Here is a 10,530-nt window from a genome sequence, read left to right as displayed (position 1 = left end):
AAAATGAAATAAACTAGATGAACATACCAGTGATGATCTGCATGTGATGGAATTTTCCAGATTCTTTAAAAAACAGATTATAGATTTAACTAAAAGTATGTATCTTCTGAATATGAGAAAGCAAAAGGCAATCAAAATTGGAAAACTTGCTAGAAAGAGGGAGGCTGAATACTTTAATATGGAAATATTTTATTCTAATATTTTTTAAAAAGCCTTATTAAGATAGAAATCATATATTATGCGATTCACCTATTTAAAATGTACAGTTTAATGGTTTTTAATAGAAATTAGCTTTAGAATATTTTTATCACCAAGAAAAAAAAAAAAGAATAGCCAGAGGGACATCCTCAGTGGTTGAGCATCTGCCTTTGGCTTAGGTGATCCTGGGGTCCTGGAATCAAGTCCCACATCAGGCTCCTCTGAGCAGGGTGGTCTCTCCTCATTACCCCTAATAAATTAATAAATCTTTTAGAAGCACTAAAATGCCAAGAGTAAAATTAACAAAGGGTGTTATAACCCATAGAAGATGAAGTATAAATGGTGATTATGAAATACTGATATTCCGGACACCTGGGTGGCTCAGTGGTTGAGCCTTTGGCTCAGGGCGTGATCCTGGAATTCTGGGATGGAGTCCCGCATTGGGCTTCCTGCGTGGAGCCTGCTTCTCTCTCTGCCTCTCTCTCTGTGTCTCTCGTGAATAAATAAATAAGATCTTAAAAAAAATATATATATATATATTCAATACAAATAATCCAAATTAAAACAATTTAACTTTTATACATACCAAATTAGCAGGGTTTTTTTTAAGGGGGTTTTAATATTCACCTTCATAATTATTAGTGATCAGGATCTACATTTAAATGCAGTGTTAGTCCATATCCTTATTTATGATGAAATGTAAAATTACACAAATCTCCAATGATAGAGAAATAAATGTGCATTTTTTTTATATTCATATGATGGGGTATTGTGGAATGTAATTATAGTATACCTAGTGCCATGGCAAATTACTATAGGTTAAGGGAAGTAAACTGGAGGCTATATATATGATCTCAATTATGAAAAAAAAATGATATTGAACACAAAGGAGCATTCAGAATTTCCCTGAAATATCACATCTTTATATTTTGAGAGCAATTCCTTCCAGGTGTATAAAATTGTTGCCTGCCAAAAAGTTATTTGGAGCATTTTCCATGTACAGTTTGCCTCACGGAATCTTATTAAGGATCCTCACCCCCAGCATTTATTGGAGGGAGGGAGGAGCCCTCTTTTCTCCCCATTTCTCTTTAACCCAGAAATGTTTTTGGCTTTAAGCTTCGGTGCTCAACAATGTGTCCCAAAGCCCTGTCCTCCGGGAAGCCCTGTAAGACACTTTACCTGTATATCCTGATTGGAGAAAACCCTTACGCAGCACTAACCAGAAGATTAACTTAACTGATCCTATAAGGGCACTGTCAGCCTGGCTTCAAGATCCCAGGACATCTAGATTGGCACCAGTTTTGCCTACAATGCCTTTGAAGGTATGTACGGAATTTCGTTATCTGATGCCAGATAAATGATCATTTAATTGGTCTAATTCTTTAGCTGCATACCAATGCAACTTGAAAATAGACTCTGTGTCATCCAGCTGCACATCTGATCAATCGTGGGAGGAACTTGGATGCAGAGTACCAGTGCAGAAGGAGGAGCCTATTTAACCCAAGAATTTGGTACATTTCATGGAAAGGCTCAATTACCTTCAAGATCAGCTAAGACACAGAAACCAATTTTTTTCTTAAAAAAAAAATGTGTTCTGTGTTTTGGGATATTTTTAAAGATTTATTTCTGCAAAACTAATCACTAGCCTAAACACTAACTGGGTATATTGGGTATATAGAACTTACTCTCTTTGTCCTCAGACTTATTAGTAGACTTTTTTGGCCCAGTCAGAATTTTTTCATTTAACTTTCTTTTTTTTTTTAAACATGAATCTAATTTTTTTTAATTTTATTTATTTATTTATGATAGTCACAGAGAGAGAGAGAGAGAGAGAGAGAGGCAGAGACACAGGCAGAGGGAGAAGCAGGCTCCATGCACCGGGAGCCTGATGTGGGATTCGATCCCAGGTCTCCAGGATCGCGCCCAGGGCCAAAGACAGGCGCCAAACCGCTGCGCCACCCAGGGATCCCTCATTTAACTTTCTTAAAAGGAGAAATATTTTCTTTTGGGGAAGCTTTCTGTACTTCCCCACCCAAAGAAACATGCTCCTTCAAATATGTCCCTTAGCTAATGATAACAGCTAACCTTCATCCAGCATTTCCTTACTACACATTCCAGGCACCTAGCACCATCTTTCACTTCACAGCCACTTTGAGAGCACATGCTAGTCTTGACCTGTTTTCAAAGGAGCCAAAGAAGTATATGAACCTGTAGTAAATGGCATCTGATAAAGCAAAAAGTTTTTTTTTTTTTTTAAAGCAAAAAGTTTTTATCTGATCTGTTTTTCCATCTGAAGATTCATTCTATCTCCTTCCCCAGACCTTGCCCTACTTTGAGTGTAGTGCTTCTTTGGTCTTTAAACACACGAACACATTGAGGAATAAAAGGTGGAAGCAAGAAGAATTAATTCTTGAGCCTTGGCTGAATCACCCCCACGAGCACGTGGAGTGAGGAAGAGAAAGAGCAGAAGTGGACAGTGTGGTGAACATCACTCCAGTGAGAGCCACGCCAAGGAGGAGAGGCAGGTGAGAAACCCTGAGTCACAATAGTCCTAAAGGTAAAAACCAGAGAAAAGAATCTGGAAGCCACAAAAGGGAATAGCTTCAATAGGTGTGGTCAGTCTTAATACTCTAAAGCTTAGGAAGTTTGAGAGGGAAAGGTTTGGGTATAAAATATATGGTAGGCATCAAACTCTAATTTCCAGAGATGGAGTCCATCTAAGTAGGCAAGTGTTGCTTCTCTAGCTGATGTAGCTAATACACCCACCCAAACACACCAGAAAGGGTAGTCTCAGGACTGTGAGGAACCAGAAGCTTGTTTGGTGAGCCTGGTAGGCCTATAGGGCTGGCTTTGGTGTTGCTGAGGGAATTCTGTACACAGCTGGGTTTTGCTGAAGAATCTGAGAGGAGGAGGTACAAGCTTCAAAGACCACAGAGCATTGTTGGGGGCAGGGTGGTGGGTAGGCCGACAGTCTGTGGAGAAAGCAAGGGGAGGCTATAAAGGGAGTCTTACCCCTCTTGATCTCAGGTGACCAGCCATCTGGGTTTTTGCCTAGGACTGAGGAGGCGCCCAGAGCCAGGACCTCAAATGCTAAAACCAGGATGAGCTGGTCATGGAACCTTTGTCTTACCCTCCAAATCTTCAGGAAAATCTACATCAGTGCTTTGAGAGTGGAATTTATATTTTCTGGGTATTGGCACTAGAAATTGGCCTGGAGTAGGCACAGAGAAAGAAGAGCAGTGAGGGGTGGCTCGAGTAAGAGAGAATGATAAGGGAGCAGGAGCATGGCAGGGGGATGACATCTTCTCATGCAAACTGAGAAGCCCAACTCAAACTCCCACCTCTGAGGGGGTCTTTGTGGGCAGAGTTGGTGGATGGGGAGAAATCAGGACAACCCAGCTGGCTCCAATGATGGCATGCATATCAGTGCAGGCAGTGAATTACACTGCAGGTTCTACTTTGGAAAACCCTTCTATGATATATCCAGTTACTGAGGTTACCAACCCAAGAGGCATCCCTGAGTTTCCAACTTTCCTCCAGCCAGACACTAAGATCTCTCTTCCAACAGTGCCTTTTCAAGTTCTCTCCTCTTGTCCTCAAGCCCAGCTCAGTTCCTTTCCATCTCTCACCTGGAGCATTGTCCCTTTCCACGCTGCCTGTTCTTAAATGTTGGCTTCCAGAAAATGTCACCAACACAATCTGGTTGCAAGACAGAACAGAGTTGATTGCTCCCTACAGTAATGGAGAGCTTCCATCTCCAGGTTACTGGTAGCATCTCAGAGGGAAGAGAACTAAGTGGGGGCTCTTTAGGAGTTTTTTTTTTTTTTTCTTTTTTCTTTAGGAGTTTTTAATCTGGTTAAGTTGGGTCTGACAATGTGAGATCTTGGCTAATGATAGTAACAAAATAGTCTAGGATCAGAAGACATAGTAATCTGTGTGGGTGTAGATGGTTTTGCCTCTCTCCTCCTTACCTTATCTTTCACTCTTCCAAACCAATAACAGCAAGAACAACAAAAATAACAGTAACAATAATAGTAGCAGTAAATACTTACTTACTTAACTGTCATCCTGTGCCAACATTTTAGAGATATTTGCCCATTCAATCCTTCACCCACAGTCTGATGGGCACAAGCACAGCCATCCATATTGTACAAATGCAGGAATGAAGCAACTCAACCTTTTTAGTGTTGAATAATATTCCATTTTCTGAGTATACCATGGGTGTTATTTATTCATTTGCCCACTGAAAGACATCTTGGGTGCTTCTAAGTTTTGGAGATGCTGAAGAAAGCAGCTATAAACATCTGTGTTCAGGTATTCACGTGGGCATAAGTTTTCGACTCTTTTTTTGTAAATACCAAAGAACACAATTGCTGGGTTGTGTTGGTAAGACTTGTGTCTAGTTATGTACGAAGCCCCCAAATTGTGGTCAGCAGTGGCTATACCATTTCACATTCCCACCAGCAACGAACGAGAGTTCCTGTTGCTCCAATCTTCAACCAGCATTGGGTGTTGTCAGTGTTCCAGATTTTGGCCATTCTTGTAAGTCTGTAGTGGCATATCGTTGTTTTAATTTGTAATTCCCTAATTACAGTGAGGTGGAGCATCTTTTCTTTATTCCATTTTTTTTTCTTTTTTCCATTCTCCTTTATTCCATTTTTTTTTTCTTTTTTCCATGGAGCATCTTTTCATACGCTGATTTGACATCTGTCTCTCTTCCTTTATCAGTTCAAGTCTCTTGCCCATTTTTAGAATTAGGTTGTATATAGTGTTTGTAATTGGCTTTTAAGAGTTCTTTGTGGGATCCCTGGGTGGCTCAGCCGTTTAGCACCTGCCTTTGGCCCAGGGCGCGATCCTGGAGTCCCGGGATCGAGTCCCACTTAGGGCTCCCGGCATGGATCCTGCTTCTCCCTCTGCCTGTGTCTCTGCCTCTCTCTCTCTCTCTCTCTCATAAATAAATAAATAAATCTTTAAAAAAAGAGTTATTTGTTTATTTTGGGTAACAATTCTTTATCAGATACATCTTAGGCAAATATCTTCTCTCTATAACTCTAAACTTTTTAACAAAAAAATACATATTAAAATGTTAAATTAGTAGCTGATATTGCTCCTTGGGAAGAGGGACTGTACTTCATTTTTGTATTTGTAGGGCTGGCACAGAGCATGATGTACAATAAATGCTTGTTAAATACGTGGTACATGAATAAAAGCAGTTAATTTGCTTAATCCTGATTAACCTCCTTAAGGAAAAAAACCCTCCTCTTAGATATATTTTTTCCTCTCAAATTGACAGAAATTGTAACAACAGAAGGGAAAAAATATAAATTTACTCACAAACATCTAACATTTGGTTAAATTCGGCTTGTTTTCTTTCTCACTGTAGAAAAACAAAACAAAACAAAAACCTTTGCTGAAAAGGAAATGCTGTACCTGAATTAAAGCATTCTGTCCTCCCCCCCCCCCCCCAATATGTCTCTTCAGGAAATTTGATCTTTTGGAATCTGATGTTCTTTCCTCACTGCCTAAGCATGTGACTGAGGTAACTGGAGAGTAAAACCAATCCAGCTTGTGTGGTCAAAAAGTTTGAGTCTCTGGCAGGTGGAGGGAGGATGTTCCTTTTGTTCACTAGGAGAGGGCTTGTGGGAGGAGGAAGAGTAGGCAGTGTATGCTCCTGGGTCCCTGGGTGCATTTTTTCCCAAGCCATTTATAGAAACTCCACAAAGGAGGTCAGGGTACACCTGTTTCCTATGAAGCTTGACTGCATTTTGTATGAGGTGCAAGCAAGGAAGCAGGGATGGGGAATAAAAATAGGGAAGATGTAGGTGTGCAAAAACTCAGGGGAAAGGGGAACTTGGCTGGCTCAGTTGATAAACCATGAACTCTTGAACTCTTGACCTTAGGGTTGTGAGTTTGAGCCCCCCATTGGGTGTAGAGATTACTTAAAAAAAAAAAACTCAGGGGAAAAAAATACACTCATTCTTGGCTTAGGACTAGTAACAACAAACCAGTGGGATAGGAGAGAGGAAAGCTTTCCCTAGAATCTTTCCACATTACTATCGCATGATAGGGGGTTGTGGGGAATGACTTGATTCAGCAGTGCTGTGTCATTTTTTAAATTAATTAATTAATTTTTGAAGATTTTATTTATTTGTTTAAGAGAAAGAACATGAGCAAGGGGAGGAGCAGAGGGAGCAGGACAAGCAGACGCCCCGCTGAACGGGGAGCCCACCACCTCAGGGCTCCATCCCAGGACCCAGAGATAATGACCTGAGCTGAAGGCAGATGCTTAACCAATTGACCCACCAGGCACCCCTACTGCTACATCGTTTTAATAGCAGACTCTGGCAAGAGTGTGACTTTCGTTCAAATGGGCTTTCCCCAACCTGGGCACTATTAACATTTTGCACCAGATGATTCTTTGTTTCAGGGGTGGAGACTGTCCTGTGTATTTTAAGATTTTAGCAGTATCACTGGTCTCTAAGTACTACATGCCAATAGCACCCCCCTTCCTCTCCAGTTGTGACAAACAAGGATACTTCTAGATATTGCCAATGTCCTCTGGGGAACAAAATCATCTCTGCTTGAGAGGCACCGATTTATAGGAAGAATTCAATTTCCATCACAGTGCCTGGGCAGAGTGTCTACTATATGAAAATTCACTGAGTAGGTATTAGATTTACCCTGGTGAACCAAAAACTCATGGTTGCTGCCAGTATGCAACTTAAATCTGATGGGTTCGAAAATAAATGGATGGATGTTGGATGTCTCAGTAGGTAGATGTTACTTCTCTTAGGAATCTGCCAGTATTTAGAAGTGTATGTCATCCAAAACTACTTCCTTTCTAGGCAATCATAGAAAGTAAAAGAATCCTTGTGTGAGGGCAGACCAAGTAGTCCACATTAGATCCTAATAACCAAGAAAAAACAAAATGATACCTATCAAAAGTATGATGGGGTCCTGGAAGTATATAGAAACTAGTTATATCAATGACCCTTAAATACTAGAACTGCTTCAGAAGCAAATGAAGTTCCTTAAAAAAGGGCGGGGGGGGGGTTGCCTCTGTGGCTCAGTGGTCTGCCTTTGGCTCAGGATCCTGGGATTGAGTCCTGCATTGGACTCCCAGAGAGGAGCCTGTTTATCCTTCTGTTTATGTCTCTGCCTCTCTCTCTGTGTCTCTCATGAATAAATAAATAAAATCTTAAAAAAAAAAAAAACAGGTGTCTAGGCCACACCTTATGTTTCAAAATCCATGAAGGTAAACCAGGTACAGTGGATTCTTGTTTTTCTTAGTGCTTAAGTCACTGCAAACACTGAATTAGCAAATACTGCTGCAATGAGAAATACAGGCTTAGGTTCTTGAGAACCTCTGGTCACAACATTTTTCTCAACTGGCCATTTGTATCTCACAGGTTTTTGTCTGCCAACTTCTTGTAAAACAAGCCAATCTCATCGGCATTGAAATCTGCTCCCCCAGGGACACTTGGGTGGTTCAGTGGTTGAGCATCTGCCTTTGGCTCAGGGTGTGACCCTGGGATCCTGGGATCAAGTCCCGCATCGGGTTCCCCACAAGGAACCTGCTTCTCCCTCTGCCTGTGTCTCTGCTTCTTTCTGTGTGTTTCTCATGAATAAATAAAATCTTAAAAAAAAAAAAAAAAACCCTGCTCCCCCACACACCCCTTTTCCTGTAAAATACTGAGCAGATATTTATAAATTCTTTCGAAGCCTCCTCATCTGCAGAACCAGCCTCCCTGCAAGCTGGACATGTTTGGGCCTTGTGGTCTTATGAAACGTGTGAGGCAGGCAGTGCTCTCCCAGAAAGGCTTGGCATTTCTTGACTCCAGATAACACGCAAGCCTACAAGTCTCTTTGGCTTTCAGCCTCACAATAATGCTACCCACTATGTGCTTTTTTTTTTCTTTTCTTAATTTGTTAGCCGCCTTTCCCTCTTTTCCATAGCTTCGTCATGCATAGCAGGTGGTCCTTCAGCACTTTCTGGAGCAGCCTCACACAGACTGGCCAATTCGCTCTCTTTCCTGGATGTATGATGTTGATTCATTAACACTGAGCTCACAGCCAACAGCACTGAAATTCATGCCCAATGGAAGCTTCTCTAATACATATATTTTCTCCGTAAGGTTCATCTCACTTTCTTATCTTAGAAGCAGTAGACAGTACTTCCTCACTGTGCTGGGGGCAACTTTAAATGATGAAATCACCAAGAAAAAGCACAAAAATACCCCCCAAAGTGCAAAAATGCAGGGGGAAATGGGAGCACTAAATAGGCTGTGTAAAGGACGCTTGTTTACAGTATGAGAGCTGAAATGGAAGACAGAGCATCACCTCGCTCCACCTCAGCTGGGAATGTGTGCATTGAGTAATTCACATTTTTTGCCTCTCTGTCCATGAAGGTGAGTGATCACAAAAGTGCCACAAGGAATCATTTTGGAATTACAAATAAATTTAGCGAGTATGCAGATTTGCAGATATAGAATTCATGAATAAGGAGGATCAATGATATCTGTATTTTTATCAAGCTCCCTAAGGTACTGTGGTATACGGCCTAGTTGAGGAAACTCAGAATTTCTTACCTGCTGTATGTGAAGTATTGCTTCTATTTGGTATTTGATATGATAAAATTTTCTGAAGTGACCCCACCCTGTGACATTCAGGTTTATTGTTCTACTCAAACTAAAAATGTTTTTTTTTTAATCTATGCCAGTGCTTTATGCTGCACCTGTGGCTGTTGACATTTTATTGGAGAAATCATTTTTATTCTTTCAACCACAGATAAGTGGAGGGATTTTAAAAAATATTCTTCTAGGGGAGCCTGGGTGGCTTAGTCAGTCAAAAGTCTGATTCTTGATCTCAGCTCAGGTCTTGATCTCAGGGTTCTGAGATTAAGCCCCACATTGGGTTCCACACTGGGCCTGGAGCCTACTTAAAAAGGAAAAAAAAAAAAAGAATAAAAAATATTCTATGTGATGGGAGTCCACAAAAATTAGGTTACTGCTGCAGGATTGAGATAGGAAAGATAGTTCGGATAAGTCTTTCTCTCTTGGAAAAAGGCAACTAAATCTAACGGGACAGAGACCACTGTATAATGAATATTTCTGTCTATATTTGATACTGAATAGAACTGAAATACTATGGTGGGGTTTTTGTTTCTCTTTAAATTGAAAAGAAATAATCAAAAGATTCCTTGAATAGGACATCTTCCTCTACTTATTTTCAGGATTTCTGTAATTGCAATTACTCTTGGTGTCTTTTTGTGCATAATTTGTCTATCCTGAAAATGGCAGCATCAGGGATTGTGTTTGTCCTATTCACCACTGTATCCCTAACACTTGATGCAGGGACTGGGGAATACCAGGTGTTCCAAAAATGTTTTTAAATAAGAAAGAAAAGAGGAAAATGAACAAACATTTGTCGAGCACTTACTATATGCTGAGCAAGTTGATATACCATTTCCTTCTCACAAGCCTATATGGTAGATGTTTTTGACTCCACTTTACAGATCAGAAAACTGAGACTTGGAGAGGCTTTATAACTAATCCATACACCTCATTAGACGTTATTAGTCTACCTACCTTTCCTCTCTCCTTTTTTCTTGCTGGTAGCGCCTCAGTTGTGTTAAGTATCGAACACACTCCCTACCCCCCTCTCACACACTTCAGAGAAAGGCCATGCCTGCCCCACATTCCAAGTTTAAGTCCTAATTAATTTTCAACATCAGGGTAGAGTTGTTTCCTTTGTCAGTGACTAGTCTAGGGGTTGACATATGACTCAGTCTGGCTAACGAGATGTGGGGACTGGTCTGCTGAGGATTGGATGTTCTGAAAAAGGTTTGAAACTCCTAAGGGGATATTGGAAAAGAAAGATTCTCTAGACTTGATATTTCCCGAATGTGATGCCATCATTTTGTGACCTGAAAGGTCAACATGGAGAAATCAAAAAGCCAGAGGGTCCCTAATGACATTACTGAGACACTGAATTAACTAGTTATGTGACCTCTGAACTTAGGTTGGAAAATGAGCTTCTTTATTGCTTTAGGCATTCTGAATGAGGGTGGTATGTCCAGATGAGGCCCTGCAAACTGACATCACCAGGTAGCTAAAAAATGGCAAACCCAGATTTCATCCCACATCTGGCTCTGAAGTATGTGTCCTTTCCACTCTACTGCACCATCTTTTGGAAGGTGAAATTCTTCAAAAAAAAAAAAAAAAAAAAAAAAAAAAAAAGGCCTGGAAATTTCTGAGTCCTGTGGGGAACTAAACAATGGTGATTATTATAAACCATTCAACTGTCCACTGTAGCACATTCCTCGTAGATTTG

The sequence above is a fragment of the Canis aureus genome, chromosome 1, assembly GCF_053574225.1.
Source record: "Canis aureus isolate CA01 chromosome 1, VMU_Caureus_v.1.0, whole genome shotgun sequence".
In the NCBI taxonomy this organism is placed as follows: Eukaryota; Metazoa; Chordata; class Mammalia; order Carnivora; family Canidae; genus Canis; species Canis aureus.
Note: the sequence above shows the minus strand (reverse complement) of the source record.